The sequence below is a fragment of the Macrotis lagotis genome, chromosome 1, assembly GCF_037893015.1.
Source record: "Macrotis lagotis isolate mMagLag1 chromosome 1, bilby.v1.9.chrom.fasta, whole genome shotgun sequence".
Classification (NCBI taxonomy): domain Eukaryota; kingdom Metazoa; phylum Chordata; class Mammalia; order Peramelemorphia; family Peramelidae; genus Macrotis; species Macrotis lagotis.
In genome coordinates, this window is record NC_133658.1 from 681,329,258 (window position 1) to 681,347,837 (window position 18,580).

The following is an 18,580-nucleotide window of genomic DNA, read 5'->3' on the forward strand; positions in this document are numbered from 1 at the left end:
ATCATCAAAAGAGAAGGCCTAGAAGGGAAAGGCTTCCTGTGGAAGATAGGCTTTTATGTTGTCCCTTGAAGGGAGCCTTCAAGTCTGGGGATGAGGAGGGAAAGCATCCCAGGCAGAGGGAATAATAAGACAGTGAAAATGCCTGGTGTCAGGAATTGAAGGGTCTTGTTCAAGGAATAGCAAGGATATCCCAGCTACATGGTGGTATCTTGTGACAGCTGGAGTTATATTTTTGAAATTGGCTTCAGTCCTTAGTAACAGATGCTACATTCACTTAAGTTCACTTCTCAGGAATACTTTTTTAATAGGACTTACAGTAATCATGATGAACATTTATTTGGCAATTTTAAGATGTAAAATCATTTCTATGTATATAATATGTATTATATATATACATGTATGTGTATAATATTTATTTTAATAGGGCTTTCTATAATCATGATTATTATAATTAGCAGTACTGCATACATATAATATCTGTGTCTATTACATTTTGTATGTATCACATCCAATATATTATCTATATAATAACAGGACTGTCACATATATGTATGTGTGTATTTATAACTATACGTATATAAATAGACAAGCAAACCTTATGGAAGGATCAAATTATATGTGAGGTTCATACTATTATTATTATTGCATTTTATGGATGAGAACAGTAGGGATAAGAGAGTTTAGGTGACTTGCCAAGGACTACATATCTTTCATCACAGAAATGGATAGAATTGAAGAAAATTATTTCATTGTTTTCATTGTAGCTTCTGGATGAAGGATGAAATCATTCATCTAGTTAATGCAAAAATTTTACCTTTTATTCTTTGCTAAATAATTTTCTTCTTTCCTATTCTTTACTATATCCCCTTCCCCTATTAAACTTCCAAACTTTAGAAAACTTAAGGACAATTGTTGTTAGAACAATACTTGTCCAAAATACTCCCTCACCTTGACCCAGAATAATTCTCGAAAACTTTGTTATTTGTGAATTCAATTGATTTCCTACTTATTTTCTTGACTATAAAACTGTCATTTGTCAAAGCAGCAGTCACTGTTTTTAATGATAAATCTTCTTATTCTCTGTGATGCTATTTAAATTTATGGATTCATTTATCTATTTGCCTGTGCTTTTCTGCTGCAGGTTCTTATTTTCTATTCGATGTATTTTCATTAGATGGTAAAGTTTTAAAAATAAGTGTTTCTTATACTTTGTGATGTTATTTTTAAAGGTCCCACAGCAGGCTCAGGGGTCTGATGTTAAGTTTTCCTAGGCAAAGGTTGCTGGTTGAGATGGTCAAGCCCCTGAGCAAAGCAGGGAAAGAAGTGCTATGGACTAGGCTCCCCTCCCAAATAGGGCTATTGGGGTGGGTGTGTGGAGACTCAAACTGATACGAAAATCTACCTGGGAAGACTTTCAGATCTTTGAGTGATCTCCTTAAGACTACTGTCACTTTAAGACAGTAGGTATGTTAAGAAATCAGATGCTTTGAAACAGATTTGAAATTATGTATAAAGGAACCATTTTAGCAGTCCTTTATTTTACTTTGGGCAGCTGGGTGGCAAAGTGATAGAGCATCTGGTCTGCAATCAGGAAGAACTGAGTTTAAATCAGGTCTCATATACTTGATAACTATGTAACTTGCTTAAACCTGTTTGCCTTAGTTTCCTCATTTGTAAAATGAACTGGAGAAGGAAATTGCAAATCATTCCAATATCTCTGCCAAGAAAACCACAAATGAGTTCACAAAGAATAGGACATACTTGAAATGACTAAATTTTTTTTTGCTTCAGTTCTTCTGTTTTAGAATGATTAGTTTGATTATTTTTTTTACTTTTTTGTTTATTGAGCCAAAGGAAGGTATTTGTTTATTATTATTTTTTTTTGTGGTGAGTTGTTTTCAACTGCTCCAGGAAGGATTAAATTTAATGAAACTTTCAAAGCCCAACTAGTTTTTTTTTAAAGTTAAAGGTAGCCCAAGTATACTACAAATAATCTATTATTTAAATTTTTTTTGAAGTTATTCCCTAAAAATAAAGGGGGGGAAAGTAAAATAAAACCTAAGTCTGTCTCCTTTGTGATTTATCAGGCACTAGACTGACTTTGCTTTAGGAAACTGGGGATTAGGATTTATCTGTCCTATAAAGGACACACAGCATTTAGATTAAAAGTAATCTGATTCTCTTGAGGCACAAATAATAGCTCAAAGGCCATTCAAGTCAGTTAAGTGTCCAGGGATGGTAAACACCATATGACTACTGATTGGTCCAGGGAAGAGTATTAACAGAATGAGAACAATGAATTTAATCCAAATCTCTAAACCATAACAGCTGCAGTTTCCAGAAGAGTTCCACTTCAGACTTTGGGACATTTTACATTTAATTACAGTTTCATTATTAACTCATACAAGGAACCAGGCTATTTGGTTTTCATTTTACCTGATTTGGGTACCAGTTTCTTACATCAATTCTGTTTTTAGAATTTCAGTAGAGGAGTGTGGATATTGCCAACGTACTGAGGTATGAACTTTAAAAGCTTTTTAAAAAAACTTTTTTGTTCCCACTAAAACCTCAAAACCATTCTTTATTAATAATAATAGAGAAACAAATGTCCTTTAGAAGTGTGATTCAGGATGTTTATAGATAAGGACACTTTTAATGGTACTTTAGAAATGATGAGGTATATACTGAAAATAATGATTTGTAAATGTTCCCTTTGTAGAATTCTAGAGACCAAGATTGGCCACCATGGTACAATGGCAAAACACTGGAGGACCTGGATTCAATCCCATCTTTGATATTATCTGTGTCACCTTGGGCAACTCACCTAATCTTCTTGGCCCTCAATTTCCTCTGTAAAATGAGGAGTTTTTCCAACTAATTTTGTGATCTCATCATTTTATGATCTTTCTCATGCATCATTTATAGAAAACCAATAGATACAGAGTAGTTTCCTATGTACTGTGTGTGGGAAGGAAGAAAGAAAGAAAGGCAGGAAGGCATGTAAGTAGGTAGATAGACAGATCTGATCTTTCATCAAAGGGACTGTGTCAAGTAACTAGATCATTTTTTTTTGAGTGTGTGAAAGGAACCTTATAAAGATCAACTTGAAAAAATGGACCTTCCTTCATTTCATTTAGAGAGGAGAAAACTTTCAGTGGGTATAAAGTGTCTTGTTGTTCACTTATTTGGGGGGTTTTCTTGGGAGGGATACTAGAGTGGTCTGCCATTTTCCTTCTCCAGCTCATTTTATGGATGAGAAACTGAGGCAAACAGGGTTAAGTGACTTACCCAGGATCGCATATCTAGTAAGTGTTAGAAGCCAGAATTGAAATTATGGATACGAGTCTTCCTGATTTCAGGATTGTCACCCTATCCACTGCATCACCTAACTGCCCAGGGGAATATGATAACATTTCACATATTTAAGTGATATCACCTGGAAGAAGGATGTACTTTTGGCTCAGGGATAGAGTCTGAAGTCAGGAAGACTTATGTTCAAATCTGATCTCAAACACTAGATACTTGACCTTGGACACGTCATTTAACTTCTTTCTGCTGCAGTTTCCTCAACATTAAAATGGGAATAATACATCATCAGAGTGGTTGTTAGGATCAAATGAGAACATTTTTATAAATGTCTGCCTTATAATAAATAGCATAGCAATACTGGCTATTTTAAATTATTATTAATAGTGATAAAATACTTCTGTTCCCCCCCCCCAAGGGTAGAACTAGAAACAAATGGTACAAGCATAAGAGAGGCAATTTTATTTTTAATTATGAGAGGAAGTATCTGAAGTACAGTATAGAGAAATTTCTCTCCATTAAAAGTCTTCCAAGAGAAAGTTTGATGATCACCTATCAGAAAAGCAAAGTCTAGCTTTGCATGTTACTATCTATCTGACCTTAGCTGAGTCATTTCCCTTTTCTGAGTAAGACCCACTCTTGTCACTGGAGAAATGAGGAGCTTGACTTATATGACCCCCCCATATCCCTTTAACTTGACATTTATGATCCTTAAGGGATGGTCTCTGTGGGTTCTGAGGTTCTTGAGAAGCATTATATTTTTTAAAAGAAAAAAATTTAAACAATTGTTTAAAATCTTCTATGTATTAATGCATATTTTAAAAAAAATATTTGAAAGTAGCACTTAGGAAGCCATTGGAAAATTCTGTGCGAAGAAGAGACATGTTTGTTTTGGAAAATGAGTTGTTGAAGTTGATACCATTCTTAGGTATCTCTCATTAATTACTCTTCAGGACATAGTAAATCTGTACAAGATTTTCTGATCCATAAAGAATGTAGTACTTGGAGTAAGTGTAGACTAAGCAAATACCATTTGCACATATTGATATTTGACCAAATGTGCCACTTGACCTTTGGCTCAATTCCTCAACTATGTGTCATATTCCAAGGACATTATGTGTTGGCAAACTGTTTAAATCCTTACTGGGAAAAGAAAGAAAATGAGAGTTTTACTCTCTATTTAGAAGTCTTTATTTTCTTTTTTTTATTTGTTCTTTGGAGTAGGAGCTTTTCCTTCTGTATTTTGCAAATGACTTAAAAAACCACTAATCAAACTAGTATTGTGTAGTTACTCTATGCATTAACATATAACAAGATTTTTGAACAATTCAGAATCTCTGTTTATGGATTCATTTTATTTTTATATAAAAGAATCATTTTCTAGGAGCAATTTGCTAGAAATATATGTGTATGTGTTTACCCATACACACACACACACACACATATGTATATGTTACTGTGTTTGTATCTCCTTTGGAGCCTCTCTTGTGCCCCCTGGGTCTGATATCTCTACAGTTATCATACTTGAAACAAATACCTAGGCTCCCTATGTGTATGATAATCAGGGCCACAACCATATAAAATGATTAATAGGCATTTGTTTTCTCATGCTCAGGCCCCAGATGGAAGCGTCCTCCTAGAAATTAGTTATACTTTTATATGCCTCTATAAACAATCCTGGGACCCAAACAGCACAATATTCATGTGAAAGATTCTAAAGCTATGACATTAAATATAATGATAGTAATAATTTACAGTAAGACAATTACAACAAAGGGTATGAATAAGGACAAAAGTTGGCCTTTTGTTTTTCATTAAAGTATTTTATGAATTTCTTTTTCTATTTTTACTCAAGACAAAAACTCAATTTACATTAATAGACTAAGATCCATCAATTCAGCTAAGTACCTTTAAAAAATATGCTTGAAAATTTATGACTAAGAGGACATAGAGGCAGATGCCTGTGACAGAAGTTGGTATACAAAAGCCTGATAAAGACAAAAGCTTACTTTTTTTTCCTATTAGGCATTCCAATAGTAAGATAAGTTAAAATTAACAATCTTTACTTTCCTCATTGAATAAATATTTCACTAAAGCTTTTTTTCTGTTAATATTTCAAAAAATTACATGTAATGATTCTGTTGATAGTACATTAAACCAAGGATTTCTTTGTGATAATTCTCCTTAGTGTTACAGTAGTCATTTTATAGAAAAACAAACCCATGATTTACTGTCATTTTTGTTAGAAATCCCCCTTCTGAAGTGAAAAGGGAATATTTCCAGTATGTGCATTCCTAGAATGCATTTTCATAGTCTAATCGTTCTGAACACAAATGGAAACTATGAATGCCCTCCCCCCCCGGGCTCTTTACCATTTTGGCAATATTAATCAATTACAATGCATTCCAGGCTATGGAGACAAAGGAATTAAGAGATTTTCCTTGGGGACATCTGCCAGCAGCATTTCATTAATCACAGTCTGGGAAAACTACCCACAAAGAAGAACTGGGAATAGTAGCTTCATTGGGAGTATATCAAAGAAGAGAACAAAGTTAGGTGTTTTCCACCCCTTTTGCTGGACACTAACTTAGTTTAAAAAAATCTAGATCAGTAATGACTTTTTAAATTGCTTCTTATTTTCATCTCTGTAAAAAGCCTCTAGGACTTCTTGTGAAACTGAAAAATGCTCACCAGAACCCAAAGCCACTTAGAATGTTTATCATCATCATCATCCTTAATTATTATTATTATTCTTTCTCAAGTGAATTTCAAACCAGAAGGTAGGAAATGTAAAAATTGATGCATTTTGAGGTAGAGGTTTTATTTACTTTCCTATCCCCCTTTTTCCCCTAGTACTCTAAATATTTCTAAATTGCTTAAAAGAAAAGTGTAGGTAGTTTATTTTGCAAGGTTCACTTGAGATGTATTGTATTGTTTGCCAAATAGTTGTTTCTGATAGCTTCGTTGTTTTCCTAACAAAACTGTCTTACACTTACATAGTAGGAGCTGAGAAGATAATTGTTGAGTTGAAGTAAATTGAGTTTTGAAAGGATGATGATGGAAGTAAAACCCCCTAAAAGAAAGTTGTGTTTCTTCTTGCATTGAGTTTGTCTGCTCAGAGTTTGTACTTAGAGACAAGGATTATAGGTTTCCTGACTTGAGAAATAAAGGACATCAAAAGATATTTAGTCCAACTTTCCCATTTTTATAGATGATGAAACTGAAGTTCAAACAGGCAATTTCATTCATTCAAGGTCAAGTAAGTAATACTTTTTTCCCCCAAGTCCTCAGACTCCAGATTCAGGATCCTTCCTACTATAACTTCAATACAGTGTTTTGGTAGGGAAAGGAAGAAAGGACTATTACATGAAGACCTGGATCAGAGTGCCATATTTTCAACCATTTAAAGCAACTTACAGAAATCAAATTATAAGAAACATTTGAGTGTTACCATCAGCATTTATTTATATGTTATGACTCCCAACCAAGAAACCCCTTTCTTCCTTGAATAGTGACAAAGGAAGGCGTATCCCAGAGTACAGGGCATTTGTATTTTACTATTTGGGTTGGATAGGAATAGGGAGAGGAAGACCCCCTTCTATTTTTTTGCTTGGGGGATGACCCCCAATAGAATTTATGTTTTTGTATCTCATGAATGAGAGACAGAAGCAAACACTATACTTGCACGTGCACAAAATGTATATTTTCTTGCATGTTTAAATGAATGACTTGTCCAATAAAATGTTCTAGGAGGCCAGAAACCTAATTGAGGAGGACCATTTTGGGCACTTTTTTGTGTTTAAGCACAGATGTTCAATTTAATTAAAATTCACAGGCATTTATTAAGCACCTATTATGCTAGGTTTTGGGAAATAGCTCCTGCACTCAAGTAGCTTGCTGAAGAAGTGTGTTTAAATGAGTATGACACTAGATAAAATAATGAGAGCAAAGGAAAAGGTTCTAGACAAAGCAAGAATGAATTTCAGAGGGTATACATTGCATTGATTGCAGGAGGATGGGGAGGGCTTCATAGAGGAGGTAGCATAGGAACTTTAACCTTGACAAAAAAAAATAACTGATGGAAATAGGAAAAAAGGATAGTTTTATCATGTAAATCATATTAAATAAGATGCATTACAATTTTGCTGTTCTTTAACCTCACTGGGGATTTCCATTCACTCTGTTTCTGAGAGGTGCCTTTGTGTTCTTTTCCACATTAGATTGTAAGCTCTTTGTAACATTGTAAGGGGTGTAGAGTGTGTTCAAGGAAGACTAGTACCTAGGTGTGAGGACTGCTTTCCATCTCTGATGTCCATTTGAGTCACCTGACTCTCACCTGTGGCTCCAAGAAGCTGTAGCATGCACAGCAACCATAACCTAGTAAACCATTTCAGCAGGCCGGCTAAACTAGATTGAGAGTAACCAAGGGAGTCTCAAACTCGTTGGTGAGTAGTGGAGGGTGTCTACCCAAGCATGTGAAGTCTTTCACTGGTGGAAAGGGTGGTGATGGCAATTTGTTCCAATGGCCATGAATCCAGCTGAAGCAGGTGCTGTGGGGCAATGAGAGCTTGGTTAGACATCGAAGATACCAAGGTCATCCACAGCATCTAGAACCATTACCAGTTATCTTGACTCTGTCTTGCTATGCTGGGTTATGATAACTTTGGAAGAGAGAGTGAAGCAGTTGATTTTATGCAGCTCTAACTCACTTAAATCCATTTTATACATACAACAGAAAACATCACTCATAACCATTCCTCAAAGTCCTATGACAAAGTCCTGAAGCAGCAGGTGCAGATACACTGGGAATTGTAGTCTCAACCCTGTACCCAAGTGGCCCAGGCCATTGGGTCATTTCTCCACTTAAAGCAGCAGTGAGATTCATCAGCCCTCTGGGTGACTGAGCAGCCTTTTTAAGGATCACACTGTTCACCTCCTGATGTGATGTGAGAAAGGGGCTAGAAAAGATGCCCTAAAAGTTGTCTGCTTACCCAACCCTAGCCTGATTACCGAGACAGGCAGGGAATGTGTGGTCAGAACACAAAAAATTTTACAAAACCCTCTTCAAAGAAGATTCCACTCACCATCAGTGCTTGAAACATGGATAGATTCATAGACAAGACAAGATCTAATAGACCTGAAAGATGAACAACTCTTAATGCGAGAGAGTTCAGCAAGTATGGTATCTAAATAGCAGCCCTGAGTGAAACAGGGCTGACAAATGAAGGCCAGTTTACTGAAGTTGGAGGCAGATAAATGTTTTTCTGGAGTGGTTGCAGTGAAAGGGAATGCTGTGAATCTGGGGAAGGTTTTGCAGTCAAAACTAATTTTTGAATGCCTCTCAAAAGGAGTAAATAACAGGCTCATGACAATGAGATTGCCACTTCCAGGAAAACACCACGTCACCATCATCAGTGCCTATATTTCCACCATGATGAACACTGATGAAGTTAAAGAAAAATTTTATGAAGACCTGGAGACCCCCTGATAATCAATGTATCAAAAGAGGAAAATTTATAAATCTGTGTAACTTTAATGCTAGAGTAGGTTCAGATTACCAGACATGGAAGGGAGTCCTTGGGAAGAATGGGATTAGAAACAGCAGTACTACTGAAGACTTGCGCATCTCATGACCTTCTTATCAGAAACAGTCTTCTTTTTACCTAAATGTAATAAAACTTCTTCATAGCACCCTCATAGCAACCATTGGCATTTACTAGATTGTGTGATTGTAAGAAGAGACAGGCAGGATGTGAGAATGAAAAAATCAGTATGTAGTATAGAGTGCTGGACTGATTACAGAGTTATCCTCTCTAAGCTAAATATTCATATTCAATCAAAGTGGTAACTCCAAGAACAATTAATATAAGAGATTAGAGTGTCTCTCAGAGTGGGAACAGTTTGTTGGTAACTTCGAGGGAAAACTGAGCCAACACACAGTTGGCAATGGTGGAGCAGAAAAGGAAGGAGTGGGCAACTTTCAGAGATCTGGTATATAGCACTGCATTTGCTTATCTGGGCCAGAACACTTGCAAACATAAAGACTGGTTTGATGAAAATGATGGGGAAATACAGAAACTGCTAAATGAAAAATGAGAACTCCACAGAATTTACCAGGATAGTTCATCCATTTCTAAGAAGGGAATATTTAATTCCTTGAAAAGTTGGCTCAGTGAGAAGGCAGATGAAATTCAATTTTATACAGACATAAAATGCTTTTATGATGCCCGAAGACAATTTATGGGCCAAAGATATATGGTGCATCTCAACTACTAAGTACTGATGGATCCACATTAATTAGGTATAAGGACATGATTCTAGAGAGATGGGCTGAACATTTCCATAGTGGTTTTTTTTTTTTTTTGGCAAGGCAGTGGGGTTGAGTGACTTTCCCAAGGTCATATAGCTAGGAAAGTTTTTTTGTGTCTGATTCCGCATTTGAACTCAGGTCCTCCTGACTCTAGGGCCAGTGCTCTACCCATTGCGCCAACCTAGCTGCCCCCAAATTGTTCTTAATTGACCATCATCAATCAATTCAGAAGCCATCGACTGTTACCTCAAGTTGAAGTCAATCAGTCTCTAGCTGAAATTTCAACTGAGAAGGGATTTTGAATATTATTAGGCTCCTTTCAAGTGGCAAAGCACCTGGTGCTGATAATTTTCCAGCTGAGATAGATCTACAAGGTGCAGGGGTCCATTGTTCATCCAAAAACTTGCTGAAATTTTCTCGATCATGTGGCATGAAGAAGAGGTTATTCCTCAAGAATTCAAGGATGCCTCCATTGTCCATCTTTATAAAGGTAAAGAGAATAGATTGTCCTATGACAATCACTGGGGTATTTCCCTTTTAGTAATTGCTGGTAAAATTTTTTCCAGAGTCCTTTCTAATAGATTGATCCTTCACCTGGAAGTTGGTCACATCCCTGAGAGCCAGTGTGTTGAGGAACAGTCAATTTGGTGTTTACTGCCTGACAATTACAGGAAAAAAATGCCAGGAACAGAACAGAGGTCTGTATACATTTGTACATCTGACCAAGGTCTTTGATACTGACAGTCATAAAGGTTTATGGAAAATTAGGTCAAATTCTGGTTGCCTGGAGAAGTTCATCAGTATTGTACATCAATTTCATGATGACATGTATGCCCGGGTTCTGGATAGTGGAGGATGCTCTCAAGATTTTCCAGTCATCAATAGAGTGAAACAATGATGTGTCCATGTATGCTCCCATACCTTTTAGTATGATATTTTCTGCCATGTTATCAAATGCTTTCACTGAGGATGAACAAGGCATCCAGGTCAATTGTTACACTGATGGCAGATTCTTCAACTTGAAAAGGCTACAAGCCAAGACCAAAGTGGAGGGAGTGTTGGTGCATGATCTTCTGTTTGCAGCCTCTGAAGTTGAGATGTAACAAAGTATGGATGGATTCTCTGCTCCTTGTGCTAATTTTGGTTTAACAATCAATAGAGAAAAAAAACCCAGATGCTCCATTAGCCAGCACCACACCATCCACCAGTTGTAATAAATGGAGAAGTTTTGAGTACTCTGAACAAGTTCACTTACTTTGGCAGTGTCCATTGACACTCACATTGATAGAGCTAGCTCAATATTTGGGAGGCTCCAAAAGAAAATGTGGGAGAAAAGAGGTATTAGACGGAATACAAAACTGAAGGTCTAAAGAGCCCTTGGGCTGACCTCATTGCTATATGCCTGTGAAACCTGGATAGTCTACCAGCGCCATGTCAGGAAACTCAATTGCTTCCATTTAAATTGTCTTAGGAAGATTCTGAAGATCACTTGGCAGGAGAAGATACCAGACACTGATGTCCTTTCTCAAGCTAAACTGCCTAGCATCTCAACAGTATTACAGAGAGTGCAACTATGATGGGCTGGGCATGTTCTTAGAATGCCAGATGTACAGTTGCCAAAAAAATATTTTATCGAGAACTCACACAGGGCAAGCGCTCACAAGAGGTCAGATGAAGTGATACTGAGACCACTTTAAAATTGATTGTACAGAATGGGAGACACTGGCATAGGACTGCCTAGCATGGCAGCGAGGCAGAATTGGAATCAGTTCAAAGGAAAGCTGACATATATAAGTTTAGAGTACCCACCTAGGTGTTCACACGGACTATTTGTGCCTCATATTGGTCTGATCAGTCACAGTAGGGCACACTATAATTTGTCTCAAACACAGTGATGTCATTTTGATCTTCTTCAATAAGGAAGGACAAGAATCATTTATCTGATGGAATAAGAAGTTCAGATTTACTCCTTTAGGCAGGAAAAGCATTGAAGATTTTCAATTAAGGTAGTGTTTAGGTCAGAAAAATAGATTAGGTAGGAGAGGAGAGACCAGGGGAGGGGGGAGCTAGTCTTAAGTACAGAGAGGCAGTTAGTTGGCATAGTGATTAGAGATTATACCTGGAGTCAGGAAGACTTGGGTTCAAATGTAACCTTAGAAAATTACCATTTGTGTGACCCTGGGCAATTAAATTGACTTCAGTCTGTTTCTTCATCTGTAAATGAAGTTAATAATAGCAACCACTTCCTATGATCACTGAGAGGATAAGCTACTCAGAAAGCACTATGTAAGTGCTAACAATTTGATGATTAATGATAGTGGTGGTTGTTGTGGTGCAGAAATTATAAAGGCTCAGCAAATGATTGGGAATAAGGGGTAAAGTATATAAAAGAGTCAAAGATGATTGAGACTTTGAGTATAAACTACTGGGAGAATAGTAATGACATCATCAGAAGTCGGAAAGTTGTGTGGGGGCAATTTTGTTGAATGATAATGACTTCAATTTCCTCTGCTACAGAATTTCACAAAGGTAGAAATTCAGGCTTTAATTTTCTTTCACATCGTACCTAGTAGTAAGGCTTTCTTTCAGTCAGCAAGTTAGAATATCATTACTACCATGAGATGTTTTGCATTTTTGCAAGGTTTGCTTGAAGTATAAAAGCTGAGTTAGAGAGTTGTATTTCATACACATTCTGAGACAAAGATAGCAGATTACTGTAGTGGAAGAATAATTTTATTGGGAATCAGAACTGGATTTTAGCCTTGTTCAGATAATGTCTATTAAACACCTACTTTATGCCAGAGACTGTGCTAAGCACTGGGATTACCAAAAAAAGACAAAAAAACCAGTCCCTGTTCTTAAGAAATTCAGTCTCCTGAAAGAAACAACATGAAAACAAATGTGCGTGTGTGTGTGTGTGTGTGTGTGTGTGTGTGTGTGTGTGTGTGTATGTGTGTGTGTGTGTGTATAAAGCTGAACATACCAAAGTAAATGTGTATTAATTTGTTTTGACAATCTTTTCCATGCCCTATTATTAGACATCAATAACTATCAGATCAAATGCCTGCTTTCCCAGCTCTCTAAAATTTTTTATGATCTATATTCACGTTGAAGGTAATATTGATGTGAGGATATTTGAAAGGAAAGTCAGATTTTCCCAAGTGATATTTTGCAGTAGACTATATTTTTACCTTTGGATAGATGATGGAAATAGGTAGATAATACAACTTTCATCTTGTATATTAAATACTAAAAATTATTTGCTTTGGCAGTGTAAAACTTCCTTAATTGCTCTCCTCTAATAAGTTGACTCCCATGCTTTTTTCAAAATTATATAAGAATACTGAAAGATAGAACAACAGTGATAACCTAGTTTGACCCTTCCTCCATTAAAATAAGTTGAGTCATGAAGTGGGAACACAGACTTTCCAAAGATATCTACCTCAATCATGGAGGACATCTAGTATAGAATCAGAGTTGAAGTGGTATTCCCTATAGATGAAGGTATTCTTTAGACTCTAGATTGCCCTTTTTGTAACTGAAATTGTGTTGATTAAGACAAGCTCCCAGATGGTACAGAGGCTCATAAATGAGATTATAAATCACAGAGCAAGCTAGCTATGCTTGGTGAAAAAAGTGGATGAAGAATGCCTATAATACAGATTGTAACGTGCAATTTATTGGAAAATCTATGGAAACTTATTCAGCAGTTTATCTATTTTGGAATAAGTATGAAAATAGACAATGACAGGCACAGAATTGAAAGGAATGAGTAGGGTAGTCTCTGTATTGCTTTTAGGAATTTCCAAATTACTTTTAGTAACACAAATCTCTTAAGCAAAGGGCTATCTTTTTAATACAAATATTATTTCAATGTGATTTTATCTTTGTAAGTTGTGATCCATTACTATCACTGAAAGTCTTGTAGTTGAGGATCACCAAGGGATAATTTAAACGAACTAACTAAAATATAATACCAGTATAAAGTAACAAAGGAGAAGGAGAATAAAGAACAAGCTTAAATTTTTACATATTATAGAGAGTTCTAGAAAGAACAGAGAAGAAATTCCAAGGTTTTTTTTTTAATTTGGCTCAAGTAATTCAAAAGTCCTTCCTTATAAAGAGTAAATTCTAATTATCCAAGAAATATGTGATCAGAAAGGAAGATGGTTTAATCATGTTGCAAAAGCAAAACAAATGGATGGTCCACATGCTCAATTAGTATTATCTTCACATGAAAAGAAGTTATTTCCATTTGGTGTGTTATAATTCTGTGGGAAAACAGGACAGATTTATACAAAATGGTCAGGCATTATTGGATTATGATCTTCATCTTGTAGGTAAATACCTTCATAGATTATATCATAGTTCCACTGGGGTATTGGGATAGATAACAAAACCACTTCAGTATCATTTTTTCATACTTTTTCTTTTGAGCTTAGTTAAAATATTTAGAGATTGTTCTTTTTATGGAAGGATTTTTAATTACTTGTCAAATTTTAAAAAGCCTTGAAATTTTTTCTTTACCCTTTCAGAAAACCTCCATAATATATAAAGAAATAAGAAATCACTTTGCTGATAATTGTTGGGAAAATTGGAAAGCAGTCTGGCAGAAATTAAATAGATACCAGCATCTTACACCTTTGTATAAGGTCAGAATGGATACATGACCTAGATATAAAGAGGGAGATCATAAATAAATTAAAAGAACATGAAACATATTACTTATCAAATTTATGGATAGGAGAAAATTTTCTAAATAAATGAGAGAGAGCATTGGGGATATAAAATAGACAATTCTGTTTATATTAAATTAAAAATAGTTTGTATAAATAAAACCAAATCAGACATCATTATAAGGAAAGCAGAAAATTGAGGGAGGGGTAGGGATTTATAGACAATTTCTTGAAGGTTTCATATCTTGAATATATAAATTGTCAAATTTATAAGAATATAAGTCAATCCCCAAATGATAATGGTTGAAGGATATGGACAATTTTTTGATAAAGAAATCAAAGTTGTATATAGTCATGAAAAATACTCTACATTTTTATTGATTAGAGAAATACAAATTAAAGCAACTTTGAGATATCATAATGGTTAAAATGATAAAAGAGGGAAATAACAAATGTTGGAGGGATGTGGAAAATTTGGGACATTTCTATAATGATGGTGGAACTGTGAACTGATCTAACCATTTTGGAAAACAATCTGGATTTATGCCCAAAGAGTTATAAAACTATATGCCTTTTGACCCAGCAATACCACTATTCGATCTGTTTCCCAAGGTGATCAGAAAAAAAGGAAAAAAAATCTCTATGTTCTAAAATATTTATAGCAGCTCTCTTTGTGGTAGCAAAGAACTGAAAATTGAGAATATGTCCATCAGTTGATGATAGATAAACAAGTTGTAACATGGGACTGTGGTGGAATACTACTCTCCTGTAAGAAATGATCATCTGGTTGATTTTAGAAAAACATGGAAAGATGAAGAGTAAAATTTGCATAAACAAGAACATTGTAATACATCAGTGTTGTTTGAAGAATTAACTGTGAATGATTAAGTTAAATTCTAAGTATTTATGATACTCAGTACAATACAATAAACTACAAAGGACTTATAAAGGAAGATGCTATCTACTTCCAGAGAAAACATAGAGAAGTAATTATAGTACATAGTACATACAAACACACACATTTGTGTTCTGTGTCAAAGGATGACCTCTACTGTGGGGCTTCAAGGAGAGAGATTAGGGACAGTTCAGAACTTAAAATGTAGCAAAAAATAGCTTAATTTATAAAAAAGAAAACTTCCACAGCATAATTCTCCTACCCATACCCCCTCCCCCAACTCAAAAATTTTCCTCTGGATTCATGTTATAGCTTACCCTAGCCAGAGAGAGAGAGAGAGGGAGGGAGGGAGGGAGGGAGGGAGAGAGGGGGGGAGGGGGGAGAGGGGAGAGGGGAGAGGGGGGAGAGGGGAGAGGGGAGAGAGGGGAGAGAGTCTGTAGCTAAATGAAAGATATGGAAAGAATAGCACCCCCAAGAAATTCAGGAAGATTTGATGCCACATTTTCTGTTGTTGATAAATGAGAAATAACTTATATTAATTATATGCTTTTTAAGAACTGTACTTTGTAAATTTGGGGGGTTTTCCTCATTTTATTGTGAAACATGCAAACCACTCCAATATCTTTGCCAAGAAAACCCCAAACGGGGTCATGAAGAGTGAGACACAACTGAAATGACCGAACAGCAACAATTAAACACTAAAACTGTATAATTTAATAATTTTTGTCAATGGAAAGATGAATTGTTGATTCTCTTTTCACTTAATCTTGGAATCTCTTTTAATGTTCATACAATTGTATTCTTTTGTAAATGTGAAGATATAAACTGTTTTTATGCTCTTCAGTTCTGTTGAAAATGCCCATTGTTCTTTGTAGTATAAGATTCATTTTTGTACTTAAAAAATTAGAATGCACCATCTGGGACACATTGTATGTTCATATTTCTTCAAAAGAATCTCCAAATCATATTTTTGGGACTGTGCTACTAAAAAAGAAGAAAATGGAAGCAACAATTGCATGAATGCACTCTATTTGTTGGTTGCAATTCATGTAAAACTTGAAAGGAGAGAAAAATACTAATATTATATAATTCATTGTGTATACATATATGAAATTATTATACATATATTACATATAATTAAATAGTAATAGGAACATAATTAATAAATTTGAAGGTCAAATAAGATATAATGTATATGAAAGCATTTTGCAGTGGAAAAGTGCTTTGCCATGATAAGTTGTTGCTGTCAATTTTGTTATTTAAATTTCTTATTTGGAAATATTCTAACAGAAAGCTTTTTTGTGGTGCTCCTTTAAAGATCAATTTCCTTAATCGTATTTTAGATTGTACTTACATGAGAAATAATTGGAAAGCTATGAGGAAATATTGGAGACTCATTTTGGGAGTAGAAGGAGGAATAATACAAATAGAGAACTTGTTTTGAAAACAAATATATATTTTAGATTATACGCCTCAATTTAGACATCCTGTGTAATCATTCTTGGGCATTCTACTTTTGAAATCAGTATACAAAGAATGTTGCTAAATTTATCTTCTGGGAAGCAAAATAGTTTCATGTTAGCTCAAACTTTAAGGTCTATCCTTTGTCTTAGAGTACAAGAGTAACACCTTTATGTATGATCGTTGAGTAATAAGATATTTCACATAAATAAATTTTCTAGATAACTAAATCCCTATCCCTTGAATATAAATTATTTTTATTTTACCTGATTTTGGTGAAAATATTTCTAAAATGTTTTACCCAAGTCTCTCCCTTCTTTTAAAAACATGCTTCAATGCATTAAGAAATTGTGCTTTTGTGAGTTTGTTTCTTGGGTTGTTCCCTACACTGATGCAGATTACAGTCTATCGATGACTTAGCAAATGGTCTTTGGAAATTGCTGTGGCTGAAAAGTCTATCACCATGTGGCCACCTTTCAGCCACAAATCCTCTGATTTTAACTATCTAGCTTAGAAGCATGGAGTCCATTACAAGGTTCATCCTGATAGTCTAACCATTGTGGTGGGATCTGCCTGAGCTTGTATTATTCTAGAAAAGCCTTTGAGAAACTAGAATAACCTCTGTCCTGTGAAAAGACATTTCAATAGTATTGGAGGGAAGTCAATTCATTATTTTGTGTATGTTTTATATTTTTATATTAGTTACTTGGAATCATTATTATGAACATCAATTTTTTTTTTTAGAAATGAAAAACACATTTATTAAGATCCCTTTACGTCACAGGCACTGTAATGCAACATTTTAAAAAAAATTTCCAATTATGTTTTGGATAGTTTTCATCATTCATTTTTGTAAAATTTCCTTCCTCCCACTCTTCCATCCGTCTACCCTAGGATGCAATCTGATAAAGGTTATAGATGCTCACTTATACATATTTCCATATTATTCATGCTATCAAAAATAATCAGAACAAAAAGGGAAAAATTACATGAAGGAAAAAGCAAAAAAATTAAAAAGGTAAAACTAGTTTGTTTTGATCTGCATTCAGATTCCATAGTTCTTTCTCAGAATGTGGATGACATTTTCCATCACAGCTTTTTTAGAATTGCCTTTGATCACTATATTGCTGAGAAGAGTTCTCTATCATAGTTAATCATTGCACAATGTTGCTGTTAAAGTGTATAATGTTCTGGTTCTGCTCACTTCACTCAGCATCAGTTCATGAAAGTCTTTCCAGGTTTTTCTGAAATCTTATTTTTTTCTAGAGCAACAATATTCCATTATATTCGTATACCACAGCTTGTTCAGCCATTCCCCAATTGATGGATATTCCTTCAATTTCCAATTCTTTGCCACCACAAGAAGAGCTGCTATGAATATTCTTGTACGTGTAAGTCTTTTCCACAATTTTTTTAACTCTGGGATACAGACCTAGTAGTGTTAATTGCTGGCTCAGAGGGAATGCACCTTATTACCTTTTAGGCACAGTTCCAAATTGTTTTTCAGAAGGATTGCAGTGCATTAGTGTCCCAGTTTTCCCAGATCCCCTCCAACGTTTATCATTTCCCTTTTCTGTCCTATTAAACCATTTGAAAGGTGTGAAATGGTACCTAGAGTTGTTTTAATTTGCATTTCTCTAATTAATAGCATCTTAAAGCATTTTTTCATAGCTATAGTTTTAATTTCTTTATCTGAAAACTGCCTGTTGTTCATATTCTTTAAACATTTATCAATTGGGGAATGACTTGTATTTTATAAATTTGACTCAGTTCTCTCTATATATATTTTAGAAATGAAGCCTTTATCAGAAACACTGGTTATAAAAATTGTTACCAAGCTTTCTCCTTTCCTTTTAATCTGGATTGTATTAATTTTGTTCAAAACCTTTTCAATTTAATGTAATCAAAATTATATACTTCGTATTCATAATG

General features: G+C 35.0%; 1 protein-coding gene across 3 annotated transcripts in view; it reads left to right on the plus strand.

The window, feature by feature from the left end:
* The window catches only part of ZNF385B (zinc finger protein 385B), a 483,339-nt gene that overhangs the window by 44,064 nt on the left and 420,695 nt on the right, over window positions 1-18,580 (plus strand). The gene's annotated exons all lie outside the window — the stretch shown is intronic.